This window comes from Talpa europaea (genome assembly GCF_964194135.1).
Source record: "Talpa europaea genome assembly, chromosome: 8".
Taxonomy (NCBI): Eukaryota; Metazoa; Chordata; class Mammalia; order Eulipotyphla; family Talpidae; genus Talpa; species Talpa europaea.
The window spans coordinates 60441173-60450802 of NC_140075.1; positions in this window are offsets into that span (position 1 = coordinate 60441173).

Consider the following 9630-nt stretch of genomic DNA (forward strand, 5'->3'; position numbering starts at 1 on the left):
AGAATATTATCCGTCAACATAAAGGGAGGGATCTCACACAGCAGCAAGCATATGGCTATTCAATATATAATCTTATACTCAACCTCCCCTTCTCGGGTCCATTCCAGCAGTACTGGATTACCATTTCAAAGGAGGAAATACTTTTTTCATAGTCTACTCACAACACTTTCTGAGATATTAATTTCAGATGAGCACTCTATGTTCTGAAGTTTTGAAGAGAAAGTTAGAAAACCCTAAGTGCTCTACTATCAGTTTCTGCATGTTTTTCACATTCCCAGTCATGCCAAACCATTCCTTGCCATCTAGTAATAACTTTGCTTTCTTGCACATTACTTACATTAAAATTCATCTCATTCATTCCCAAGGATATACAAAACCCCAAATCATGCTACAAACCATTCTTTGGTAGGCAACTGACACTCTAGCTTTCAAGTACAATTAATCTTAAGAAATGGCAATAAACAGCCAATTTAATCACTTTGGAAATATCTATTTACAGGTATTTCAACTGATTTGTCATATAGCTTAATTATCAATACCATCTTTTTTTGCAGACGCAATTTTTCACGTGATAACCTACAAAAAGCTGTTAACACTTAAAAAATACTGAATGATAATGATGATAAAACAGCATGAATCACGAGGGAATCAGAAGAGAATATACCTTCCCCCCTCAGATTTTTTCAAAATAAAAGTAATTTTTTTGTATGTAATGGAGGGTTCGAGTCTATCATAATTACATGGAGACTCACAATAATATCCTTTTAGGTCTTCTTCAAGTGAAAAGGTTTTAGGCATTTTTTTTTTTAGCTTTTATTTACGTACCTTTCCACTCCAACAACCAAACTTAAAACAGAGTTAAAGATGGACCACCTTAGATTTAGAGTAACATTCTTAAGGTTATTTCTCATTGGCCCCTTGAAAGCTACTAAAGAACCTCAAATCAAAAGATACCATTGTCTAGGATCTGTTATCTTTCTAATTCCTAACAGAATCATGACAAATGAATTTTCAGATTAAGTAAATATGTCATATAACAGATGCATAAAACAGTATAGTGTAACACTTATACATGACCACTACTATTGTGACCCTTAAAAAACAAAAAACCTGTTAATTTCACAGAAGCATACTGATTTAAAAGCTGCAACTGCTTTTTCCTAACAGTTCTGAAATTCAAGAATCTGTCTTATTTAATGTTTAAGCTCTATCTTTTTTTTAAAGATTTATTTATTTATAGTTATACAAGCACTGGGTACAGTCAGAAGCGCGGGAGGGTGAGAGAATTCACCAGAGCCAGAGCGGGGAACAGAACAGGCAGACTGATGAAGGACACTACTGAGGAGAGCAGCAGGTGGCAGGAGAGGTCTGCGCACCATGTGGACCCTCGCCCGGTGGCCAGGGATCGAACCAGCGCTGCAGAGGCTGCAGGCAGCTTCCCAACCCAGCACTCAATCGCTGCGCCACGTGGGAGGCCCAAGCTCTATCTTTTTAAGAGTAGTCCTGAATCTTTGTTTAAACTAAGTAATGAAAATCACCATGCTGGGCCTCCCCAGTGGCACAGCGGGTTAAGCGCTGAGCTATGAAGCTGTCCTCAGCCTCTGTAGCGCAGGTTCGATTCCCGGCCAGCCAGGGAGATTCCCACATGGCGTGGCAAACCTCTCCTGCTGCCCGTCTCAGCAGTGTTTTCGGTCCTTCTGCCTGTTCTGCTCCCCGCTCTGTCTCTGGTGACTTTTCTCACCCTCCAGCGCCTCTGGCCTGTACCCCAGTTCTTGCATAAAATAAATAAATCTTTTTAAAAAAAAATTCTTAAAACTCAAAAGTAAAAAACCAAACACAATAATTAGAAAAAGGGCAAAATTTTGAACACATGCTTCACTAAAGATAAACAGATGGCAAGTGAACACATAAAAAGATATTTGACACAATTATTATAAAAATGCAAATTAAAACACAAGATATATCTATATACACCTATCAGAATGGCAAAAATAAAAGAAAAAAAATCACCATGCCAACAGCAGTTGCTTAGAATCACCAACAACAGCTATGCAACTTTTGAATACCGTAAAACTTTACAACACCAAAAGGAATTAAATAATCCTGCTAAAAGCCTTAATTGGTTTCAAATATTATTGTTGGAGATTAAGGTCTGCTATTATTAACAAGCTAGTTTTAAAGAAACAATAAATGTCTGACTAGCAAGTATAGGCAAAACATTGTAGGCTTTAATGTGGATTAACTTGTAGGAAGACTGTCATTTTACATTTCACCATCACACCAAACAAGAGACACAGAACTCTGAATAGAAGAGGAATGGATTTAAATGCCTCTTCAATTTTCACAAGGATGGTTAAGTACCAAACCAGATGCAGAGAAGGGAATTCATTACACAGAAATAAAACAGTGTATAAGGATTTAATTCTTTCTAGGAAGTCCATTTGAAAAGGCTGGTAGAGGGGTCTCCATGGTGGCACAAGGGGTTGAGCAACACACTATGAGGCAATGTGCAGCCTCTGCAGCATGAGTTCGATCCACGGCCAGCCAGGGAGCTGACCCACATGGCGCAGCAAACCTCTCCTGTCTTGCCCGCTGCTCCTCTCAGCAGTGTATTTCAGTCAGTCTGCCTGTTCTGTTCCCCACTGTCTCTGGTAAATACTCTCATCCCCCGCATCTCTGGCCTGTACCCCAGCTCTTGTATGCATAATTAAAAAAAAAAAAAAGAGTAACATCCAGTACCCAAATAAAAAATAAAGATTATCTTTGAATTTAAGGATATGATTTTATTTGCTTTATACGTGGTTTCTAAATGTCCTATTAAAAAATCATATATTGTTAATACAAAAACAATGACCCCCAACTTCAAAAGCATACTGAAGACAAAGGAGGGCCTCCCCGGTGGTGCAGTAGTTGAGCGCTGGGCTGTGAAGCTGCCCACAGTGCGCAGAGACCTCTCCTGCAGCACCTGCTGCCCCCCTCAGCAGTGTACTTCATCAGTCTGCCTGTTCTGTTCCCCGCTCTGGCTCTGATGAATTCTCTTACCCTCCCGCTCTTCTGTCTGTACCCAGTGCTTGTATGTATAAATAAATAATCATTTAAAAAAGAAAAAGACAATGAAATAATGTTCAATGTTCATACTTATGAAAAGAAATTCATCAAGATAACCAACAACAGTAAAGACAGAACTATTAATCCCACATTTAGGGGGATTAACATTCTCTTCAAAAATGTAACAAAGAGGCACTACCAATTAATATGTTTTTTTCACTGAACATTTAAGTATCTCCTAAGTACTAAGCACCACCAACTGAGCTACTGAAGGGAAGGAACAAAAGGAATGGATCCATCAGAGTTTACATTCCAGAGGTACCTCTACTTCAAATTTTATTGAATAGATTTCTCAAAGCTTTAAAAAAGACCAAATGGTCTCAGACCATACTTTATCCTAAGTCTGATTATTAAATCAGACTTTATTTATTTATTATTTATTATTAGATCTGAATAATAGACTATTTATTATTAGATCTGAAATGTCTATTAAGGGAGAAAATGGTGAATTCCCCAAATGCATTGCGAACTATTGGAAAAGAATTCAGAGTCTTGGAAAAAAGCAACAGCAAAGCAGTTTTCTGAGCCTTCACATAAAAAAGCAACAAGGCAAGTGAAGCCAAAACAAAATCCATGGTAAAGGCATACCAACAGCCAACAAGCATGGTACCGATCAATGACTATAAGAAAAGGAAAAAGCAATAAGGTGTCTACAAGACCTAGAAATTAAATTATTCCAAAATACCTGTGTAGTTTTTACTGGGTAACAAGAACCAATTCTAAGAAATGAAGCTGAAATAGATTTTACCTGCTCTAGTAAGAGGATGAATACAAGGGACTGTGGGGAAAATGAAGGTGCTACAGCATTTTACTCTATAAAACCTCAAAACTCAGAAGCCTTGTGTATTATCATTCCATTTTCATTATTTTTCCATCTCCCAATTCTACTCTAACTTTACTATCACTTTCTTCCATTTTAAATAATTCATCACCTAAGAGAATATCCCTAGAGAGAAGGTTTGTCCATTAAAACCAGTCACCTATTTTTCAACCCCTAAGTTTCCCTTTCATCCCTTAGTTGGGCATCATCTATCCACATACGGGGTTTTTGAATTATAGTTTCCCAGTCTAGGTTTTCCAGAAGTTCATACTCTTAGTACAATTCCATATATTCTTTTGCCTTTTGTATTTCCTGACACTGGAAGTTAAGCCCAAAGGCTTGATCAGACTTGTGTGACATTTTAAGACTATACATAGTAGGTACTTTTTGTGATGTCCTTAATGTTTCATTTTTACATTTCACTAGGTAGTATGGTGTTTTAGGTTTATCTCTGATGATACTAAGATCTCAGAAGACTAGCTTCTCAGATCTTACGTGCTAGTAACAGTTTGCCTGTGTCCCTTATATTTTTAAGTCAGTTTTGCTGGGTATAAAATCACTATACCCCATTTTCTTCCTTTAAATGTTACTCTCATTTACTTCTGGACAGTTTTCTGGCTGTCATGAGGTCACCCCAAAGTGTAAATCTTGCTGAAAAAGCTTTTTTTTTCTTAATGTGGGTAGCTGAGCAGGTCTTTGCTTTGTCATCACTCATTAAGTCTTATTTTTTTTTTTTTTACCCAAACAGCTCACATATTTACAGAGCCAGGTACAAAGGTGTACCAAGAGAAAACGTGCACAAAGCAGTGATGTTTTCAGTGACATGATAGATGCTACTGATCTTGATACAGCATAAATATGCACACCATCTCCATGCTATTCCTTACAGACCCAGCTTGGTTCTTCTCCAGTGTCTCCTCTTGGAATTGTACCTGATTTTATTGCCAGTTTTCATCTGAATTCACTGGGGAATGGGACGATTTTATTTTTATTTCTTGGCTAGGAACAGCTTGATCCTGAAAGCCTTGAGAAGACATGGTAAGGAAGAGGTAAGCACGCACAGCGCCATGGTGGAGGGAAGGGTACTCATTCAGTCTTAACAGTTTAATGATAGAACTAGAACATACCTAAATGAGCGCTTTAAAGCTTTCTCATGGGTCATGAAGTTTATACTCTGGAATAAGCCTGAAAGGGTACATAGGCCACGACAGTATTTCCCAACTTTCAAAATCTAGGTGCTATGAAAGGAAGAAATGCAGACTGTTTTGAGCTGCTTAAACATCAGGACTAATAATCTTAGAGAAACACATCAAGGCCTTCCTGGTGGCACAACTGGTTAAGACGCAACCTATGAAGCTGCCTGCAGCCTCTGCAGCACCAGTTAGATCCCCCGGGCCAGCCAGGGAGCAACCCACATGGCACAGCAGACCTATCCTGACTCGCCCGCCGCTTCCTTCAACAGTGTATTTCAGGGCCTCCCCGGTGGCGCAGCGGTTGAGCACTGGGTTGTGAAGCTGCCCGCGGCCTCTGCAGCGCCGGTTCAATCCCCGGCTGCTCCCCGGCCACGGGAGGAGGGTCCCACATGGCGCGCAGACCTCTCCTGCTGCCCGCTGCTCCCCTCAGCAGTGTACTTCGGTCCTTCTGCCTGCTCTGCTCTGCTCCCCGCTCTGGCTCTGGTGAATTCTCTCACCCTCCCGCGCTTCTGACTGTACCCAGAACATGTATAAACAAAACAAACAAACAAACAAATGAATAAATAAATAAAACATGCCTCTATTAAAAAAAAAGTGTATTTCAGTGTGCCTGCCCGTTCTGTCCCCTACTCTGTCTCTGGTGAATCCTCTCACCCCCCCACACCTCTGGCCTGTACCCCAGCTCTTGTATGCATAAATAAATAAATCTTAAAAAAAAAAAAAACCCCACACAAAAAATAGGGCCTCCCCTGGTGGCGCAGTGGTTGAGTGCTGGGCTAAGAAGCTGCCCGCAGCCTCTGCAACGCCAGTTCGATCCCCGGCCACAGGTGAGGGTCCCACATGGCGCGCAGACCTCTCCTGCCGGCCCGCTGCTCCCCTCAGCAATGTATTTCGTCAGTCTGCCTGTTCTGTTCCCCGCTCTGGCTCTGGTGAATTCTCTCACCCTCCCGCGCTTTTGACTGTACCCAGTGCTTGTATAAATAAATAAATAAATAAATGAATAATCTTAAAAAAAAAAAAAATCAGATATGTAAAAAGCAAGTTGCAAGAGGAATGAATTGTTTACATTTCATGTGGATTTTTTGTAAAATAGATTTCTAATAACTCAGCATTCTAATTATCAGCAACTGCCACCTTCAGAGAATAACTTTTAAATGTGGGAATTATATTTAAATTAAAAAAAAAAAAACAACAGTAGTATGTACAGCTGTACAACACAGAACCTGGACAATGTAAAAACTTGGTACAAAAAATGTGCTTAAGTCAGAAATATCAAGTATTTTGTATAGGTACTCTACTTTTGGTTAATTTTTGCTCTATATTGTCAAATTTTCTGCAATTAACTTTTTTTTACAGTAAAAGTTATCTTTTAAATCAAGCACATAACTCTAATACATTTGATGGAAATAAAAAAGGCCAGACTTCCAAACCAAAACATCATGAGAAAAAGCACCCAAGAAATGAAAACTTCCTTTTCTTGAGCTACAACCTTCAGCAATGTTAATTCCTTTTGTGAACAAAACTAAAACATCTACTATTCTCTGATACCTCCCAGAATGCAGGAACTTTTATTAAGTGTTCTTATTTCTCAAGGCAATGGGTTATTGTGCATAAATTCACCCAGATTTTTCCTCTATGGAAGACTACTGGAAATATGGTTCTATTACAAAGGCTTTCACCAAAATGTCCTATCTGAGACCAGACTGCTTTCAAGAATTCTACCTGATCTCAATCTTCAAAGAAAAAACTAAGAAGAAATAAAACAGTGAATACCTTGCTTTAAAGAGTTCCAGGTCTATAGGAAAAGAATAAGAAGAGTCATCATTCCTGACAGCACAGGCCATTTTAGGGACCTCAAGAGATAGATTTACCCAAAAAATACAGGTATCAAGGGCAATCTTATGTTGAGACCTTGGTGTGGTCCCAAGAGACCATTAGTTTTATATGAGATTCCTTATGAAACATTTCTGCAAAGCAGATTTTAAAAATCAATAGGGGCTGTACTCTTGCAATTGTGCTTATGCAAAAAACTGGGCAACTTTATTGGAAATAGGCTTAATTTACAAAAAAATTTTTTATCGTTTTGGTATTTTTAGATTTATTTTTATTTATGCATACAAGAGCTGGGGTGTAGGCCAGAGGTGCACGAGGATTCACCAGAGTGGGGAGCAGAATAGGCGATCTACTGAGAGAGATAGGAGAGGCCTGCTGCCCCATGTGGGTTAGCTCTCTGGGGATGGAGAACAAAGGGAGAAGGGACCCCAATAGTCTTTGGTGGAGGATTATGGGTAGCATTGTTTGTGGGAGTGGTAACATACATCTAAAGAGGTATGAATCTATTCCCCTAAATCAGTGTTAAAAAACCAATGTTGCAAACTCAATAAAAAAGTTGGTATTATGTAAAAAAGTAAAAACGTACAGCCACATTAGTGTCAGTATGTATTAGCAGTAACAGGCTGCAAACAGTGCTTTTATAAAACCAAATGTTTTGAGAATATCAAATGTACCAACACTGCTAAATAATGAATATTAATCTGCACAAAATAGTTTGAATTTTAATAATCTTATGTAATGTCTTTTTAAAAAAAATTTATTTATGCATATAAGAACTGGGGTACAGGCCAGAGGTGTGTGTGTGTGTGTGTGGGGAAGAGGATTCACCAGACACAAAGTGGGGAACAGAACAGGCAGACTGACTGAAATACACTTCTGAGGGGAGCAGCGGGCAAGTCAGGAGAGGTCTGCTGCACCATGTGGCCGGGGATAGAACTCATGGTGCAATGGTTGCAGATAGCTTCATAGGTTGCATCTTAACCCCTTACACCATCAGGGAGGCCCCATAACGGGATGTCTTGATGGAAAAATCCAACTCATGCATCTAGTTTATAAACTTCAACTTTATTCCACTTTTTGAAAATGATTAAATTTTCTAAATGATTAATCCTTTAAGTCCTCAAAGATTAAAGCACCTAGGTTTATGTCCTTTAAATGTTTTCTCAGCAAAGTTTTAAGTCAAATTCATTAAGATAAATTCATTCTTTAATTTATTAACAAATACTATGTAAGATCTAAGTAAGTGAAAGTTCAAAGAATAAAAAAACTGTATCAGATTCCTTTCTGAAATTGGCTTTATAGAGTATAGCCCTCAGGGAAAAGATCTGTGAAATGACTGTGTTTGCTGGTTACTATACATCTTGTTTAACTTACTAGCAGAGCAACTGGTCTGGTTTCCAGAGAATTCCAAAAGCAGAATTCCATGAAAATACAAATAGTTTCCCTAGAAGGTATTAAGTAGTGGCACTCCAATCTCTAGTCCATGAATGCATATACATGCAGATTTGTCTGTTTTTCTCACTCCAGGTTTTAATTCCTGAACTTGGACTGAGATACTTCTATACCCATATACCAAAGGATCTGTGTGTATAATATGCTTCATGCTGAACCAATACAAGCTATGAGATTTTAGTGACAATGTGAAGGATAAGAAGTGCTTAAGATTCACAGATACAGGAAAATGTGCTTCTATTCCTACTTCCACCACACCATTCTAGTATACCCAAAAATCATCCCCCCAAAAGCATTTACCTCACTGGGATGCAAGCAAACCTATGGATTTTATTTCCAAATCTTACTCTAAAGTTTTAACTACTACCATGACTCTTTGCCCTCTTAAGAAAACCTATCAGATCATCAAATCTAAGCTAAAAAATTGGAAAATGTTTACAACTACCCCATTTCTTTTAAGTTCACATTAAACCTCAAGTAAATTGTGCACAGAAGAGGTATAGAAAGGTGGAAAGGGAAGACAGCACTATTTGATTATGAGATCGAAGATGCAAATGATCCTGAAACAGGTTATGAAAGTTCTGGAATTCACTGGGAGTGGAGTCAAAATTGATTTCAAATTGGAATCTAGCCTTCAGCTCCATTCCTTTTGTGACCAAGGTACTAGAACTCAGATGCAGCAGAAAGGAACTACAGGTATAGAAGATACTGACAAAACAGTATCACTCATTCCAATTGTGTCAGGATTATATACAGACATTCACTGCAAAGAGAGGGGGGAAAAAATGCAAACTAGCCACAAGGAAATGTTTCTATTGTGCATTTCAATTTCAGCAAGTCCTCTGTTCATCCCCTTCACACAAAATGAATCACATATACTTGATAACTCATTTGTCAAAAAACAATATATATATGGCATCAATATGGCTTATCAGATGTCAAATCATATTAACTAGAAAACAAGGGAATTAACTTACCTCAAGGTAGAAAATTTAGTACTGTTCCTTTAGAATTTCCTTTATTACTACCCCTTAAAACATAAACTAGCGTTTATATTAAATTCAAATTAGATTATAGTGGTCATACACCTAATGTTATTTCCCATCTTTCAAGAATCTTAAAAACAAAGTGGCACTAGATGGCAGCAATGAGGTAGTGCTAAAAAAAAAAAAAAAAGACTTGAGCCACAAGATATTTGATTTCACAATGCAGTCCACAATTTGC